Genomic DNA, 20,468 nt, shown 5'->3' on the forward strand with positions numbered 1-20,468 from the left:
GGTGGCGAATTAAAAAATGAAGTTAAATTCTTGATTTTACGTAGTCAAGTACTTCATCTAACCTAAACGGTTGTGAAGATTGACATATATGAACTATTTATTTTATTTATTTTTGGTCGATTCACCATTTCCTATCAAGCTAGGAATGACGTCTTAGAATATGAGTCTTGAACAGTTTAATTTCAATCTAGTATTCTAGAATCCCCCCTTCCAGTTTGCGGTTTCCATTTCTTAGTGCTATTCCTTAGCTGATCTAATCAGTGGTGTAATCTACCATAGTACTTTCATGACTGGGTTCAAGGCTATATAAAAGGTTTGCCGTTTTATTTACTTTCGAAAAAAATTCAAAAGAATAAAGCTAACAAGCGCCTTAGTCAAGATGGATAAACTCTAGTTATTACATTTGACAAACGCTTTACTGGAAGGCAAAATGTATCGTCGATGCAGAGCCTACGTGCTTAAAAAATGCTATTGTTGTCCTAAATGGATTTAACACGAGAATGAGTTTCCTATGAGCATGGCTGATTTACACGTTTAAAATCATAAGTCAAGTATACAAGCCTAATGCTGGGCTAATTATGTTACAAGGTAAAGCTGTCTCTCGTGCTGTGCGAGGCCATGGTTTGTTGGAAGTAGATATTTATGGTAACTTTTTATCATCAGAACTGAATAGAAGAGTGGCAATGACGTGCTACCAAAACCCATTGAAAAGGTGAAACAGGTGTGCGAGCTACTCCTTGAAGGATATACCATCGACGAAGCGCAGGTGTCGGAGGCAGCAGACTTATATTCATGAAAAGGCTCATGGTGTGAAAGAACGATTATCCGAGCCCAGAACTGCCCGTCTTTGGTTTTAGTATCTGGACCTACTTGGAATCTTAAGAAAGAACTTAAGAGCTGAACGAAGTGGCAATTTTGAGCTTTATCTACAGTATTTGTTGGAAATGCTTCTTTATTTAGTATGGGACCTAATTGGAATCTTAAGAAAAAACTTAAGAGCTGAACGAAGTGGCAATTTTGAGCTTTATCTACAGTATTTGTTAGAAATGCTTCTTTACTTTGCTGCTTCCGACCATAATCTTTGCACGAAGTCTACTTGACTGTTTTTTCAGTTGAGGAAAGTCAAACCAGAGCAGTACAGAATGTTACAGGAATTCCTGTTCATCCAGAGAACTAACAACTACTGGGCGACACTTTCTACTGGCTTGAAAATCAAACAGACGCTAATAAGAAATGTGAAAATGAGTGGCAGTCTTACGAGAGGTAGAGGGGTGACTGAACAGTAGCAGACGATTTCGACATATGCTATGCCTACTTTGGCTCTAGTTAACGAATTTTTGCAGAACCTGACTGACCTTGCTGAGTTGACTATTGAAAATCACGCAGAAGCGATATCTTCAAGGGGGGCTAGAGATGTGGTGAACATAGAAAAAATATTTCGATACATTGAGCCCTGAAACCTTTCAGGCAGGATTCAGAGCTGTTGAACGTGATTAGTGGTTTCCACGATTTATCATTCATAAACGTAGAAGATGCCAAATCTGTGGGAAAAAAATATTCTGATGGACATGGAAACGAAAGAAATTGACAAATATGTTCTCAGAAGAAAGAGTAAAGCTGTAACTATTGGTGAGAAGTCATCTGTGGTGACAGATGGCGAAAGATAAATGCTCGAACCAGATCTATTCTTCCAACGTCTAGCCGCAGTGGCTAGCACCAGTCGCTCTAACCTGAACAAGGTTCTACCGTCGAGATCTGTAATTTTCCATCATCGTTCTTTAGTTCATTGGGGGTGATGAGGACAGCTGACAAACCATCTCTAACAAATGTATTTATGAAAATTTAGGGGCTCGGTGGTCCAGTGACATTGCCAACCTCCCAGAGAGTTTTGGACGGTAGCTGCCTAGTACATATGTAGATCATATTAAAAGATATTTCGGCCAAACAGTACTGGTTTTGACTCTTACACTGATACACCAACGGCAAAAACTTGCACACAGATGAAGAGAACCAGAGGTTTATCGTGTCCAACGATTGAGTTCTTTCCTAACATAAAGATCGTCAAAAGTACGGAGAAATTTTTGAGAAGTCCCAGAAATAAACAAAGCTTCATTGATCTACTCAGTGGGAAGCCAGTGAACTCAGGATGTAAAGTTCTACATGCTCAGGATGATGACGATGTAATAGTTGCACAAACTGTAGTCAGTTGTGCTGAGATTTTGTCGACTACTTTGATTTGGAATAATACCAACCTATTAGTCCTTCTGCTGTACTATGCCAAACTTGATGCATGTGGTATCCTTATGCAAAAAGACATGCATGAAAATAACCGACGAGTGTATGATATAAAAAAGATTAATAATAAACTAGGAACCGAAGCAGCAGAAAATCTACTTGTTTACCACGCAATGTCTGGCTGCAATACAACATCCAGATTTTACGGCACAGGGAAACTAGCAGTGGTTTCTTTGTCACTTAAAGATGGTATTTTTCAGGAGATCGCCACAGCTGGAAAGAGAGCTTTGCTCTGCATAAACAAAGGGAAAAGTAATGAGAAGATCCTGAGGGAAGTCCGGGTGCAGGCACTTACTATATGGGTTGCAAGTTCAAGTATCTATTTCAGCCAGAGTGGCTTCCGCCAACTTTGGCTGCCACAAGTACCATTTTTACAGGTCCTATTTGCAAATATTGAAGTGGCAAGACACGTCCAATTCGCTAGAGCCTGAAGAGTGGGATTGGTGCCACTCTTCGTCACAGAATATGCATCTTCCCACTATGACAGATGCTTCACCAGAACCAAAAAACATGCTGAAGATATTGTGGTGCCAACGCACCAGTGGGTGTGAGTCTCTCAGATAGAGCTGCGGTCCGAACGGTTCACCCTGCAGCTTTGCATGCGGGGAGTTTAAAGGGGCATTATGTGCTAATGCTGCAGCAAGACTGCATGAGGACGATAACGAAGATGTGTAGAGAGAGGAATTAGTTTAGTTTGTGTTTTAAAATCAAAATATTTCTTTGATTAATTTATCTTAGTTCTAAATGTCCCTTTTTATGATATGAAGTTTTGATCTCGATTAAAGAACTGGTTTTCAAGAAGTTATAGTTAGTGACCCCTCATATTACAGGCCCTTAGAAGTGGAAATCAGGGAAATAGTCAAATAAACTGCTCATTGGCCTCATATTTGGCAATATATATACAATGATTCTTTAGCTGCAGGAGTCCGTCAAATAATGATCTGCGTAATTTACCTCCCCCCCCCAATTTCATAAAGGTGAAAATTGATACTGGGGTATGGACAACTGGATTTCTGACGTCGTATTTGGATTTGGACCACTGATTAGACTCCAAAACATTTATAAACACTAAAACAGATTCCTTCCTAATTTTCCCCCTTCAAGGGCAAATTTGGGCACTTGAGCAGGGGAGATTCAGGCGAATTTCTTTTGTGTAATTAAGCTCATTTTTCTGAGCATTTTGATGTAGAAAAAAATCTGTTCCAATTTCCCCTAGGTAAAACCGTACTTTTACTCCACTATTAATACTATATTTACATGAGATTAGCTACCGCCTTCTTCGATCTTTCCCCCCTGAAAAATAGAATTTTTTAATATAAAGTGGAATTAACCCCTAGCTTTTTCAATTTTAGTCCAATTTCTTATGAAAATATTTTATTAAAAAAAATTAGCTCCCTTGAAAACTGTTGTCTCGAAAATGATATGGGAATTCTACCATCTCAGAACCTATATAATAACTATCAACGTGCTTCGACTCTGTATCAAAAGTTTTCTCAATAACAATATTATAGATCCACCAAAATGCAGGCTTATCCTTAAATCTCTAAACTTGAAAATATAAGCTTGAACGACTAAAATTCTGAAATGTTTCGTGACAGTAAATAAAAACGAGATAGTCCTGACTTCAATTTCTTATCAACCATTGACATTTATAGCTTTAATAAAGACATCTTTAAAATGCATAGTACATATTCACGCTAAGCTCTTTTTTTCTTAAGCATTTTCCCAAATCAAGATTATTCAGTCATAGCTTTTTGAAATTTGTGGGCAATGTGAATTCAATCGTTCGATGCAAGACTTGTTTTAATTACACTTCATACGAAACTATTAGTAGAAAAAGCCACATAGCACTTTCAATGGCAATAAATAATATAATAGCAACTATTAACAAATGAATGACCATTTTATCATCATAAATAATTTTCCGTTTAAAGAATTTAAGAGAGAAAAAAACTAGCATAATTTAACCAAAACAGTGGAACAAAAAAAAGAACAACAAACTTGAAAGAATAAAAATCTAAATATTTCGACTCCACGTCTGGAAGCCTTTCAGAAAAAAAGTTAACGCTAAATTAATTTAACCATGAAATATAATGAAAAAAACAACAACAAAGAAATAAATAAAACTCACATGTTAATAGCCTCAAAATACTGCAATCACCTCAATTAGTGGAATTAACTAAAGATCACCCAGAAGTAACAAAAGATCATCTCTGGTAAACTTGATTGTCTTTCGTATGATTTCAGTTTGGCAATGAGATCTAGCAAAAAAAGTAAATAAAAATATATTAATTTAATATAATTTTCATAAGCCCCAGTATAATTTATAAACTAGAATTTTGTGGTTCAATATACTGGCAAGCTGACTCTCATAAAAAAATTAAGAGATTTGGATCCCCCCAAGTCGAAAAGAGCTATTGATGCAATTGAAACTCAATAATTAATATCCAAGGATCGACTGAAGTTATCGTAATGATGACAGAGAATAAACCATGACAATATTCGTAACAAAAAAAACAATAAAAAAAAAACAACAAAATAATAACAACGAAAAAAACAGTGACGCTTTCTGCAATAATACAAAAATGAACAAAGACATTTTTGGAAATGAACAAAACATCGAAGACACAAGAGCATTAACAAAACATCTTTACAACCCCTTCCTTGGTACCAAGAAGTGATCCCTTGCCTCCCTAAGATTCAAACTAGAGCCTTGTCCAAGATTTACTGAAGAGGGGATCTGTAGCAAATGAGCATCATTCCGTGGACTTCTTCCAACTTAATCGTGTGATATTAGGGCCTGAGCTCCCAGATCAGTGCTCAGGGGTCCCGATTCTAAGGGAAGGAGGGATGTTGGGTAACGAGAAGATTGATCATTAGGACAGCTTCAATTACCTAGGTAGTATTATTAGTCAAGATGGCGGGTGCAGTAAAAATGTTAAAAATAAGGCTCAAATTCTAAGGTTCAGATTTTGTCCTGTACTTAAGATATTACAACGGAGATCAAGGTCCTTTTTGTGATTCACTGGTACAGTGCCTTGGATCAGATGATACACTAAGTAATCTCAGAAACCCCTAAGGCCATTAAGTTTAAACTTTGAAGGCATGCTTAGGGGGATGATCGATTAAAATTCGTATGTGTTAAGGATTATTACATGGTAGTGGTTAGTATGGCTTCAAATCGATAAAACCCTCAAGATTATGCAGATTTTAAATACATCGATTTAAATAATATTCCACGTACCCATACATTCAAAACTGTATGTTACGGCTATTATCACAATGTGTTGCAAAATTTTTATCTAAAATTTTGTGTATAAAAATCCAAAGTCTTTATTCTTAAGGAAGAAACCGAAAAAGTTTCACACATATTCCTTTTTTTATCAAATAAAAAAGACTGAAATAAATAAGAATATAAATCAGCAATTTTCTCTACTAAAAAGTTCTCTTCAAAGAAAAGTAAAGAGCTACTTTAAACCTAAAACGAGCGGAAATAAATTAAAATAGTGTTTCAAACACAATTAATGTAATTCACTACCAATAAATAAGGGAAAATCAAAACAAACGGAAATTGCAAAAAAAAAAGAAAATTATGCGAAGCTTAAAACAAATAGGAAACTACAGTAGATTGGATTAGGCCTAACGTTTTGTATGCCTTACAAAAACCATAATATCATTAGTATTTCACTGAAAAATATATTTTGAATGTTTGCTAATTATAATGTTAACATATATTGTTCAAAATTGCTGAGACTTTTAAGAATCAAAAACCAGCAATAATTAAACTGTCAGCATAGGTTTCGTAAGATCTATCTAGTAAACCAAACATGCATTAATTCAAAAACGTTCAGAAATTAAATAAAAAAAAAACTAATTTTTTTAGCTGAAAGTAAGGAGCGACGTTAAAACTTAAAACGAACAGAAATTACTCCGTATATGAAATGGGTTGTCCCCTCCGCAATCCCTTGCTCTTTGCGCTAAAGTTTTTAATTGTTTTAAAAAGTAGAATTGTGGCAAAGAGTCAAACTTTAGCGCAAAGAGCGAGGGATTGCGGAGGGGACAACCCATTTCATATACGGAGTAATCGTTAAGAATCGTTAAGATAAAAAAAATCGTTAAGATTCTACGACTTTTAGGGGGTGTTTCCCCCTATTTTCTTAAATAATGCAAATTTTCTCAGGCTCGTAACTTTTGATGGGTAAGACTAAACTTGATAAAACTTATATATTTAAAATCAGCATAAAAATGCCATTCTTTTGATGTAGCTATTGATATCACAATTTCATTTTTTAGGGTTTTGGTTACTATTGAGCCGGGTCGCTCCTTACTACAGTTCGTTACCACGAACTGTTTGATCTTTGTTAATGCTTTTCTTTCTTTTTTTTTCGCTAATGTTATGATAAATAAAAGCTGTTTTGATCATTGTTTTCAGTAAAGCACAAATGACGATCTGGTCCTTGCAAGGCATAGAGGTTGTTTGCCCTACTCATGTTTGCTGTAGCTTCTGTTTTATTTTAAGTAAAAATTGATTGTTTATTGTATTGCTGTTAATTGCATTGTTTATTGTATGGATTGAAATTGACAGTTTATGTTTGTTTTACTCTTGAATTACTATTTGTTATCATTTGCCACTCATCTTAGGCTCTTTTATTAACTTTTATAAAAAAAAGAGCCTAATAATAACTTTTATTGTTATTTTAAAAAAAAATTTGGGAAAAGACTTTTAAGTTAATATTCACAATATTTTATTGATGAACATACTGTAGTACTTGTATCGTTTTTTTTTAGTTTGTGTTCCTTTTTGGAAGCATTACTCTTTAATTGTAATTCGCAACTACAAACCGTTTGATCCAAAGTTTTTTTAAGTAATAGAGAGGGTGCAATCTTCCACTCCTCCCTAACTCCAGTTTTTTAAATGCAACTGTAGCAGTTATAAAGCAATACTTTTGACACCCTTTAAAAACGCATTCTCATAAATGCGCAATGAACGCAAAAAAACGCATTAATGCGTCTAAAAAAATGCGTCTAAAAAAACGCATTAATGTATTCTCAGGTGGAATGGCTGATATATCAAAATTGAAATGGGTGTTTTAATAGAGAATATACCCCTTCTTTGCAAAAATAATTGAATGTGAAAATGATTTCGAAATAAGAACTGATGCGTTATTCATCAGTATCCATTTTAGAAGCTTAGTAAAAAAAATACTCCCTGAAATGAAAAAGAATTAAGGAGAAATCCCCTCTTTTTCTACATTTATCTGTAAAATTACTTAAAGGTAAAAAGCTCCCCCTGACAATTTATTTTCTAATAATTGTTCCTTGGTAAAAGCACTATTGTACGTAATCTTATGGAGCCACAAATAGAAAAAAATATCTAAAAAAAACTTTATAATTGGGACGTAGAAATACTTGTCTGTATTCACCGTATACTTCGTTTGGACTGCTTTATGTTTAGGAACGAAACTGCTACCACGCAGTTTTACGATCTCTGAAACTGGGAAGGAGTATAATACTTTTTGATAATTCTTATTTGAATAAGTGTCTTAGAATTGTATTTAGATTGTATGTTTCCCCTTTTCTGGCTGACAGTCTTTTTTGCGCTGTTAAATGGCAGAACATGCCATTGTTTTTGCTATGATCTATTTTGTCTCTTAATCTCTTAAGAAGAAAATTAGAACTTTTAATTTCCTGTAAAAAAAAACTCTCCCCAAATATTATAGGACTGTTAGTTTGGCGCAATCACCCAGCAGAAAAAAAAACATACATCCGTATATATCCCTCTAAATAAAAGCAATTAGAGTTTTAATATATTTTCACATAAGGATTTTTAATGTCTGTAATTGTGGTCTCTTGTATGCTGAATTTAATGGTGTAATTTTGTGGCCTATTTCTTATCCTTTCACTTCTTTTCCACGAATAATTGCCATCTCTTCAAAAACTGGGAAAGTGTTTTAAGCACTTTGACTTCGGGAACCTAATTTGTAATTTAATGGGTTTACCTTATTTGAGATTGCCATAAAACTTGGATCTGCTGGATCTATGCATTATTATTGAAATTTGAATTAAAAGAATTTTGGTTCCTTTTACCACTATTTGTTCCTAACTTAAATTTATTTTGATCAATTTATTTTAATCAATAATAACAATTTTGTTATTATCTTGTAACTTAATAATTTAGTTCTTTAATTTTGTAATTTGTAATTTAATTCAGAAAATTACCCAAACTAGACGGTTACTCCAAGTAGCAACAAAATAAAACATGTAATTCAGTTACTTAAGGTCGAAAAACTATATAAAAAGTTTGTATACAATAGTATAACTTTGTATACAATAGCATACAAAGTAAAAATGATAGTGTCTAAGGGTAAAAAAAGTATAATAGTAACCAACCGTACAAAGAAAATAACTGAAGTTAAAAAGAAAGAAAAAAATCTTGTTTAACTGTTCTTTGACTCTTTAACTGCTCATTGGTTTTTAAGGCAGGACACACTCTCAAGGAATGTTCCTATACCTCCCATGTTAAATATGGAGTTTGGCTGACGTTCCTGAATTAGTGATTTCGACGCTTCTTATGTCAATAGAAATAGAAAAAATCTGGTGAACATTTTGATCTAATCAAATCTTAAAGCCGACAATTATTTTTTTTATAATTCCAAAATAATTATAAAACCTGTTTCGGGTTTGCATTCTAGATTGCTATACTTAACACCGTTGTTGCGGGGTATCAAAAAAATAGAGCAAAAAATTTTCTATTCAACAATCAGAAACTTATTTCTGTAATATATACTTCCTGGCTACAGTCCCTTCGAATGCTTTACATATTTGTGTTCTGAAGTCAAAAATTCCCCTCAAAAGACCAGATCCAGCTGTAATCGGAGCGTTTGAGAATGCATAAATTTTACCAAGGGACTAACCACTCGGATTGTTCATGAGCGATTCAGTCAAGTATTAGTTAGTTGTAAGCTGTTTAAACAGAGTCTAGAGAGTAAGTAGCGTGCAGACATAAAAGTAACTGTTAATAAATACATATAAAAATTATATTGTATAAATAATTACAAAAAGAATTGCTAAGGATAACCTACACTTAATCGTAATTTTGAGTAAGAAACCCCCTAAGTTCAACTTTCTCATGTTTGTTTATTTGAAGCGACGAAGGAAACTGATACCTTTGTATTTGACCGATTTGCCGCCAAAGAAAAAGAATTGACTAGGTAGTTAAATTTTTTGACCTTGGCTAGGCCTTAAGCAGTCATTTCTGTTGAAGGATAATTCTGTTGTTAACATCTGCTAGAGCTTTCTCTTTATATTATAAATTTAATTAAATTAATTTTTATCTAAATTAGTTAGATTATATTTAGCTTGACTAAGTTAATTTTTTTAACATTAGCTCACTTTTTTAAGAGGCTATCCAAAAGAAAGTTAATATTTGGTTGATAGATCTTTTATTTGTGTGATAAGAGGAGAGCTGTAGCTTCCTAAAAATGTTTCAAGAGTGCAATTAATATTGCCTGTTACTCAATAAAAGTATTTTATGTACTAACTAGACTTGAAAACATTTTTTTGGATAATCTGAGAAATAAATACACTTACCTTAAAATTAAAAACCTTTTAAGTAAAGTACAATTTCTGTTTAGATCTTTAGAATGCACAGGGGGCGTCAAACTTGCTTCTTTTAGTTTTCGGTCGTCTTGAGCTTGACTTGGTTACTTATAGTTACTTCGTTTCGGGCTTCATTTATTTATTGACGGTGATTTAAGGTAGTTTTATATTTGAAACATTATTTGACTATTTCTAATCATCTTTAGTTTAGTTTAGCTCTTTGCTTTTCTTTGAAAAACTTTTGAAAATTCCTTGGAAAACTTTCTTTTCTTTGAATTTTTTTGTTGAAAAGGTTTTTTGAACTAATTCACCTTGAGGAGGGGAGGACTGGAAAGTGTAAAATTAGAAATAGGATTTCCAGTATACTGTACACTAAATCAAGTCTGCGTATTGTTGAAGAACTAAGTTGTTGTTATTAAGTTGAGTTTATCCCTGTAATTGTGTTAAAACTACAACATTCTCGCTGATGCATCTTCCGATGCTGAATATCAATCAAAGTCAAAAGTGTTCATCCTTGCATGTCCCCACTATCCAAGGGATATAAATCTCTAACGAAAAATCTAAAAGACAAAGAGATAGCATACACGTCCTTCAGGAGAGAAACATTTTACTATTTTGCTTCAAATTAGAAACTAATAGATGATGTTGATGTTCCACTATCTTCAGTAAAATAAATGACAGGGAAATCATCAAAATATATTCAAATTTTCCAAAGTGGCAGATCAGGATGTGTACCAAGTGGACAAAATTGGGCGTTTCTCTGTATTTCATAAGAAATTAAGTAACAGAAAAGCTAATGGAGCTTACTGATGGCAAAAAAAACAAAAAAAAAAACAATTCCAATCAATTGTCCTCACATAATATCAACTAAAAACGATGATTCCCATGATATTTTTTTTTCAAAGAAAAGATAAGAGTTATATCAAAGCAAAGACAAGCAGAATTATAGTTACAAAACTAAAAAAAAAATATACTACAATAAATAAATAAAAGAGACCCCCAACAAGCAAAAATTAGAAAACGTTATTAATTAGAACGAATAGAAATTACTTAAAACAAGAGTAGGGCTAACTCCCTTTAAGCTTTTTAGCGCCACAGTGTCATTTGTTCTTTACTGAAAACGAAACAAATCTTAAATATTTACTCTTTTATAACGTTAATAAATCAAAAATTGCTAAGGATTCCAGAAATGAATATGAGTTCCAAATTGCCTATAGTAAGGAGCCACAAAACTTACATATATTCTAATTGTTAATTGTTGTCCTTATAGACAATTCTTGCGGAAGAGTTGGTCGTGTAAACTTCAAAAGGTTTTTTTTTTGATTGGATATGAAATGTTCTAGTGCCCTTTTTAAGAGTCAAAAGTAACAAGAGGGCAACTAGCCCCCTCTCATGCACATTTTCTCCCAAAGATATTCGATGAATTCAAGATTTAGATATTGCCCCAAAGATTTTCCTCCAAAGATATTGCCCCTTGGCTACGAATAAAGATTTTTATTAGGAAGAGGGGCAAGTTTGATCCTGTTTGTCTAAAAATACTTAAGGCACTAAGATTAAACTTTCGGAAAATATTGAGTGACATTTCGAACAAAACCAAAACATACATTGTGTATGCTGATTGTCTAAAGACGTATTAGCAATATATGAGGAACTTTATGTTGAGAGGTATGTTGAAGCTTATCGGATGGCAGCCATCCCCCTTGGCCTTTTTAGATGCCTACTCCCCTCCACAAGATTGAAATTTGAAAGCCTCAGAAGGGTACGTTGAACAAAATCAAAATACATTAAGTACATCCAGTTTATCTAAAAGGTGTATCTGCAACATCTTATGAACGGTTGAGGGTATTGAGTTCTAAGTTTTAGGGCATACTGAGAAGGAATGCTGAAGAGTCGTATAGAGTAAACATTCCCCTTCCCATGCCAATTTTAGCTGCTCTCTCCCCAAAGACATCCGATCAATTTACGAAATAGCCATCCCACTCAAAATAGTCTAAATATCAAACAACCATGCCTTTTGGGGCAATATAGCCCCCATAACTCCAGGAGCAAGGGCTGTAAATTTTAAAGGTTGTCCATTGTCTAAAGATAAGATTAGTTATTGAGAAAACATGACATATCTAATCCTGGATCACAAAAAAAGGCTTAAGCTATTATGGCTTAATAGCTCACAAATTAAAAGCTCAAAGCTATTAAGGCTTAATAGGCTAAAAAATTAAGGCTTAAGCTTCAGGTGAAACTTTCAAGAAATATTGAAAGGGTTGTCAAACAAAATCAAAACTTACTATATACATGAAGGTTTTAAAAAAGGCGGACTGGTAATAGCTAAGGATCGACTGAGGATATTAAATTAAAACCTTCTGGATATTTTAAGGGAAAGTTGAAAAGTGATCAAAGAGCAACCATCTCTCCAGTTACCTTTCTTAGATGCCTCCCCCTTAGCACTGACAAAAAATTTTAAAAGCCAATTTCTTCAAAATAGTCAAAAGGATAAGCAATTATAACACCAGGGGTACCATGTCTTCTCGGTCCCTAGGACAAAAACCGTAAAATTTGCAATTTGTAAATTTTGTACACGCAGGAGTTGTTTCTGGGTTTGATCCTTATATTGGTCCACTGATCCCTTGTTTCTGGGATTTATTGTTGGTAATTTTTGGTAGCTTTACGCTTGAAAAATTATTTGACTGTATTTCTGCTTTTCTTTGGTTAAGTGCAGCTCTTTCATTTTCTTCGAAAATGTTTCAAAAATTCCTTTGAAAATTTATTTTCTTTGGAAGTTTGTGAAACTTCTTAAAAAAGTAACCACCTTGAAACAGGAAGGATAGAAAAGTTAAAAATTATAAATTGTTTCCTAATATACAGCACACAAAATCAGCTTTGCATACTGTTGCAGAATTAAGTTGTTGTTATTCAGTTGACTTTATCTATTTAATCGTTTTAAAAAAGAAAACATTAACGCTGATGCATCTTCCAGTACTGGATATCAATCAAAGTCAAAACTTTTCAACCGTCCTTACATGTCCCCTTTATCTAATCTCTGAAGGAAAATCAAAAGACAAAGAGATAGCATATACATCCCTTTTGGAGAAAAAAAATTACTGATGCGCTTCAAAAATAGATGCTGCTGACGTCTTAATACTTTCAATAAAATAAATAACAGGGAAAGCATCAAAATGTATGTAGTTTCTCCCTAAGACACACAGACCTATTTCAAAAATTTGCAGTGTCTTCATAAATTTCCCCCTTAGATTACCCCCTAACGAAGACTATCTACATAAATGATATATCGATTGGAAAAAAAATTAACGTAGACTTAATGAATTGAACTGTTCCCAACAGCTCATTACGGAGTCAATAACAAATGTCGTGGGTCTGTTGTAGAATATAAATTCAATGCTTTCCCATGCTATCTAAATTGTCTTTTATGATGCCTATTAGATCTAATTCATCAAGGTAAGAGTTTTTCAAGGTGGTGTCAACTTTCAGGGGTCACATACATCATAAGGTGAGTGGCAAGCTTGGCTAAAGAGTACAAATAAATGGCTAAACTGTGTCAAGCTTCAACGGAACTGTGCGCAGCCATGCAATGACTATACCAAACTTGGTGAAATTCTACGACACAAGTGACGCTCTAAGACGCGGGTGTACCAATAGTCGGAAACTAGGGGCCCCTCTCTGTTTCATTAGAAACTAGGTAATAAAAAGCTTGGGGAGCTTACTGATGGCTAAAAATAGCAATTTAAATTTTTCCTCACAGAATATCAACTAAAAACGAAATTCCTCCTGAATTTTTTTTTCTAAGAAAAATAAAGATCTATATTAAGCAAAAGACGAGCAGATGTCTACTTTAGAAATGTTTCAAACTGAAAAAAAAAATTACAGTCAATAAATGAATGAAACTTCCAACAAAAAGAAGTTACAACAAAAAATCAATAAGAACAGTAGAAATTACCTCCAATAAGAGTAAGGAGGACAAACGTCCCCTAAGCTTTCTAAACACTGAAGTGCGATTATTTGTTCTTTAATGAAAATGAAACAGATTGTAAATATTTTTTCTTTTATAACGGTAATAAATCATATATTGCTAGTAGTTCCAGAAATACACACTATTTAAGAATTGCTCATAGTAAAGAGCCAAAGGACTTTTCAATGTATTCCTATTATTAATTTTTTCCCCTAGAAGCAATTCTTTGGGAAGAGTTGGTCGAGTAAACTTCAAATGGGGCTTTTCTGACTGAACATTAAATTTTCTAGTGCCCTTTAAGAGTCAAAAGTGACTGGAGGCTGGCCAACCCCCTCTCAGGCCCATTTTTACCAAAAGATATTGGATGAATTCAAGATATAGATAATGCCCCAAGGACATTCCGCCAAAGATAATGCCTCGTGTTTACAAATAAAGATTTTTATTGGGAAAAGGAGCATGTTTGATTCTGGGTATCTACCCAAGATGTTTAATCCTGGGTATCTGGATAAATATTTAAGGTACTAAGATGAAAATTTAAGGTAATATTGAGAGAGATGCCAAACAAAATCAGAATATACTGACAACCATCTCCCTTCCCCTTTTTAGATGCCCCCTACCCTCAACAGGGACCGGAAGTTGTAGTATCATTTTGTGAAGTCCCTAACAGTAATGTAGTTTTTTTCTAAAAAGTAAAAAGTTTAGTAACTATACCTCTGGGGATCGTTTTCAAGTGCTAAAATATAAAATGTTTATTCCGATCCACTTTCTGTCTTTTGTGGGGTCCTCCAGGGAACCCTGATGGGCCCCATTTAAATTCCTTGTAATTATTAATATCCTCATTACTGACCACATAAATTGATGGATGCATGTGGATCACCTTGTCTGCACTTGAGGTTTGTCGATGAAATATTAAAAGCTCAATTATGATATTACTTGATGATGTCACACAGGAAGTTTCTTTGTCGAGGATGAAAGTTAACGCTAACAAAATGTCACACAGGAATCTCGGTGACATGCATTAGACTCCTTGGGGTGACAATTACTGATTACTTGAATGGAATATCCATGTCCAAAATATCCTCAAACAAGCTACCCCTTCGGTTACTCCTACAAATTTATATTAAATTTTCTGGCCTTCCCTAAGGATCTTCTCCAACTTTCTTGATCTTCATCCGGGCAATACTGGAGTATGCTTGTCCAGTTTGGCATTTTGGTCTTTCTTCAGAGCATATTTATAAGATTGAAAATACCCAAGAGATGAGTACTTAGAATCATAAATGGTGAAGGGTAGGTACTATATCACTATCTACTAGGTAATTTCAAACTCACCGGCTTAGCCACGAGAAGATTCTCCCGTGCCTTGTGTGTTTCGGTACCAAGACCCTATTTGTTCCCCGATTACGTTCCATTATTCCCGAACCCTACCTTCCCACCCACAGTAGACTGTCCCTTTTTAAGTCCCAAAAAGTCCCCAAATTGACTCCCGTCCCTTCTAAACAAGATGCCGCAATAGTTTTTCCTGAGTTTTGTTGAATTGTATAAAAGCCAGGAAAGCTAGTCACTACGTACTAGTGCTTTTGTGAGACGAAATTCGAATTTGGCAACCATGCTGTGGAATAAATTTTTTAATTCTATTGTATTCTAACTTTATTTTAACCTCTAACAAACATTATCTAAATAAATGATTTATCAATTGAAAAAAAAATTAAGGAAGACTTAATGAATTGAACCATTGACAAAGATCATTACGGAGTCAAAAACAATTGTTGTTGCCGGATTGTGAGTGGCAAGCTTGGCCAAATTGTATCAAGAAGGGTGGAACTGCACATAGCTCCAACGGAACTATATAAAGTGATGCAAGGACTATATCACGCGTGGTGAAACTGTGCGACACAAGTGACGTTCCGAGGTCTGCAACACGAGTAGCAGACGAATACTACTTTATTAGTCTTCTCGATACTCTTCTTAAAAAGCTTGAATGCCTTGATACTTGGTCAAGTCTTTAAGTCATTGATCTTCAGAAAGCGTTTGACCTAATTGACCGCAATATCTTTGTAAATAAACTGCCAACAGAGTTTCAAGTGAGTCATTTTATAGTTAAAATTGTTGCCTCTTTTTTCACAAATTGTTCTCAAGTGGTTAAATATAAAATACTTATTCCGATCAACTTCCTATCTTTTGTGGGGCTCCCCAGGAAACCCTGATGGGTCCTATTTCATTCCTTATTATTATTAATATCCTCATGACTGACCACACAGATCGATGGAAATATGTGGATGACCTGTCTGCATTTGAGGTTTGTCGACAAAATATCAAAAGCTCAATTATGACGTTTTTTGACGATGTCACACAGGAAGCTTCTTTGTCCAGGATGAAAATTACCACTAATAAATCGTCAATTGACAGTTAATTTTTAAAAAATCATTTGTCTATTGTCCATTTTCATGCAATCATGCAATTTGTCCATTTTCTGCATGCAGGATTTATTACTGGTTTGACTCCAGCGAATAAGAAAAGGCTAAGGATACTGAGGTGAAACTTTGGGACAAATGGAAGTTTGTGTTGACACAATATATATATATATATATATATATATATATATATATATATATATATATATATATATATATATATATATATATATATATATATATTTATATATATATATATGGTTTGTATTAGAGCTCGGCAGTTCCTTTCAATGGAATTGTCGTAGAAACTTCAAAAAGGGCTGATTCAATTAAAAATTGAAAGGGATAGTGTCCTTTGTAATAGTCAAAAGTGATTGGAGGGCAAATGACGCCCCTTCCACGCCCAGCATTTTCCCAAACACGTCCAATCAAAATTTTAAGATAGCCATTCTGTTCAGCGTAGTTAATAGGTCAGGCAATTACGTCTTTGAGGATGACAATCCACAACAGCCCTCAGGGCAGGGGTGTTAAGTCATGTCCTAGGGGAATGCTGTCGTAGAAACTTCAACAAGGACTCAATCAATTGGAAACTGAGAGTGCCTGCTTAATAGTCAAAAGTGATGGAGGGTAAATAGCTTCCCCTCCCCACACACCCATCATTTCCCCAAACAATTCCAATCAAAACTTTGATATAGTCATTCTTTTCAGCTTAGTTGAAAGGTCTGGAAATTATGTCTTTGAGGATGATAACCACCCCCAAGCCCTCAGAGCAAGGGTTGTAAGTTATGCCCTGGGGACATATAAGGTCTTTTACAGAAAGCGTTGTCGTAAAAAACTTCAAAAGGTGCTTATTCGATTGGAAATTGAGAGGACTACTGCCTTTTTAATAGTCGAAAGTGATAGGGTGAAAATGCCCCCCACCCATCATTTCGCCAAAATCTCCGGATCGAAATTTTTACAAGCCCATTTTGTTCAACGTAGTTGTAAGGTTTGGAAATTCTGTCTTTGAGGATGACAATCTCACCGCAGCCCCCAGGACAAGGCTTGTAAGTTATGCCCTGGGAACATAGAACGCTGTTAGAGAAATTATGGTCGTATAAACTTCGGAGGGAGCTCACTGGATTGGTAATCAGAAGCTCTAGTGCCCTGTTTAAGAGTCAAAGTGATCGGAATTCAGCTATCCCCTCCCACAAACACACACATGTCGTATCGTCCCAAAATGCATCTAATAGAAATTTGAGATAGCTATTTTATTTAAAATAGTTCAAATATCACAAAACAAGGATTTTGGGGACCAAACAAACCCCCAGAGCCTGGGCGTTGTAAGGTATGTCCCCAAGGGTATTTAAGGTTTTTATGAAAGGGATAGCTGCATAAGCTTTAGAGGAGGCTCATTTGGTTGAAAACAAGAAGTTCTAGCTCTCTCTTCAGAATCAGAAGTGATGGAAGGCAGCTAGCCCTTCACCTCCAGCTACTTTTCCTTTCGCCAAACAAATCTGATTGAAATTGTGAGATCATTTTGCTTAAAATAGTAAAAAGAACACAAAACAATGCCTCTAGGGTTGACACAAGTAGTCTAGTGCCATGGGGATAGGGTCTTAAGCTATGCCCTGGCGGCAAATAAGGTGTTTTTGGGATGAGGGGTCGTGTAAACTTCAGATGTAGCTCATTTGATTTGAAATCGTAAGTTATAGTGCCCTTTCTAAGACTCAAAATAATTTTAAGAGCGACCACGCCCCCTCCCCACGCTCTTCGTCAAAGACATCCAATCAAAAACTGAAGATAGTAATTTGTTCAATGTAGTTGAAGGGTCCGGAAATCATTTCTTTGAGGAAGACAACCTCGCCCCAAAGTTCCCAGCGCAATGGCTGTTAGTTATGCCCTGGGGGCATATAAGATTTTTTATAGAAAGTGTGGCCATATATACATCAGAGGGCACTCACTGAACTGTGAATCAGAATTTCTAGCGTCTTCTTTAAGAGTCAAAGTAATCAGAAGGCAGCTAGCCCCCACGTCATGTTTTCCCGAAATACATCCAACAGAAATTTTTCGACAGTCTTTTTGTTTAAAATAGTCCGAAGACCATATAACAAGGCTTTCGGGGTTGATACAAACCACCAGAGCCTGGGGCAAGCTTTAAGCTATGCCGCGGGGGCATATAAGGTTTTTATGGAAGGAATGGTTGTTTAACTTTAGTAGAGGCTCATTTGGTTAAAAATTGGAAGTCCACTTAAAATTGTTGATGGGATACTACTCTCCTATCTCTGAAAAAAAAGAAAAAATTTCATACAATAAAAAGAAACAAACAGCTAATAAATTTTCTGTTTTTAAATGTTCTTACGGATTGCAAGTTACAGACGCTTCTAAAATCAACTTGTTAAATAAGTCACTTGTGTGAAAAAATTATCCCTCTAATTTTACCACTATTGCCTCTTTTCAAAACCATTTACATATGATATCTATTTCAAATGCATATAACAGCTTTGTTGTGCTACAGCCATGGCCGTATTCAGGGGCGTTAGTGCGTTTGAACCCCTCCCCCCCAAAATTTGTTTCCAACCCGTACAAATGTAACAAAACCGAACATAAACACATTTTTTATGCGTTTTAGGTTTTTTTGTGTCCTCTCCCCCCCCCCCAAAAAAAAAGATCCCTCCCGAAAAAATCCTGGATACGGCCTTGGATGAAAGCTCCACAACCTCCTATCTTGTCAATTTTGCCTTTGTAATGTTGGCCGAAAGGGTATAACTCGTTATATTTTTTTTCCACGAAGAAATAAGTTTGTAGCTCAGGGTGTTGTGATTACATAAATTAACGAGTTTTTTCTATGAAGGAGGTAAGTAAGTTTTTTATGTTGTTGTTTAGCAGATGCTTGGTGGCTTCATCAGGTATTCGTATCACCATACTCTTGACTACGAGTCCTTGTAATTAAGGTTTTTTTTTTTACCGTGATCATCCTATCTACGATCAACCATCCTTTTCACCAGTGGTGAAACATGTGTGCTACCTAGCTCTTTTCTAAAGCTCTAGTGCAATGTGTAATATTATTAGTGATAAAACAAACCGAAAGAAAATAGATAGTAAATATAATGATCACTCAGTTTTCATAACCTGCTATCTACTAGAAGCAGACTAGGATCGTCAGATGGATGGAAGAAAATGGAGTAAACAGAGTCGGCTCAATTATTTTTTATATAGTCATATTACCCCCTCCTCTATTTTCCCCTTTTACTGCTTTCCTGTAAGTCTCCTGGGGAATTTAGTCAAGTATCTAGACATGTCGCATGATTTACTTTTATATAGGTCTTAGAAAGGCCCATAATAAATTTTACTAGCAAGGAACAGAACTTTTTAAAGTTCAAGTCACGAATGGATTTCAATGTAATCATTTGCGGCATGACACTTGAAAAATAGCTAATATTTCCTAGGATTAACAGTTTTTTGTTTTTTTTTTGTAGACCTTGCTCCCTACACAGTGTGAATGCACAGAAATACAGAAATTTTAATTGCAAAAAGTATTGTGATTAAAGAACTCTGGGTAATTTTTTCCAATATTTTGAAATACACTGAACCAATTTTCCGAGTAAAATTGTACCGTAAGAAATTAACTTATCCCATCTGAATAGCAGGTTAAAAATTTGCAGTAACAAGAAGAAACATTTCCATAAACTGAAACTTGAACAGATATCTAAGCTAGAAAGAAGCAACTTTTTAAACTTTAGGCCAAATCGTGTGGTTTCACTAATTCCGGCAAACAAAGTTTAGCAATTCAACATCCGGGTTTGTGACATTTCAAATCGAAATTCGGTATCAACATTGTTAGCAATAAGTGAGGAAGCGAAATTACACCTTAAGACTGAATAATCTCTAGGTAAGACTTTCAAAATCTTTGACTGCTATTAAAAAAAAGGAGAGAGAGAGAGAGAAAAAAAAGATCTGATCTCTTTAAGAACGCCGTAAATCCAAGACTAGGAGAAAGAAATCATATTTGACACGGGTGATAAACCAGGGCAAGATGTAAGAAATCTTTTAAAACTGAGAAAAGACACTTGTGAAGACCCCTTCATAGCGCAGAATATAAATAAACCTTTGATGTCAAATAAATATAAAAATACATTTAAAAGGAAACCAAACAAAATAAGTAACAAGAAAAAATTAAAATTAACAATAAAACTAAACCATCAAAGAGAAAAATAAAAAGT

General features: G+C 34.7%; 1 long non-coding RNA gene across 1 annotated transcript in view; it reads right to left on the minus strand.

Annotated features, from left to right (window-relative positions):
* Positions 1-20,468, minus strand: part of LOC136039775 (uncharacterized) — a 35,996-nt gene that overhangs the window by 14,728 nt on the left and 800 nt on the right. Inside the window, exon 2 of the long non-coding RNA XR_010620555.1 lies at positions 4,427-4,556. This is a non-coding gene — a long non-coding RNA (uncharacterized LOC136039775). The remainder of the gene's footprint in view (positions 1-4,426; positions 4,557-20,468) is intronic.

Source organism: Artemia franciscana, chromosome 20, assembly GCF_032884065.1.
Source record: "Artemia franciscana chromosome 20, ASM3288406v1, whole genome shotgun sequence".
NCBI classification, from domain to species: domain Eukaryota; kingdom Metazoa; phylum Arthropoda; class Branchiopoda; order Anostraca; family Artemiidae; genus Artemia; species Artemia franciscana.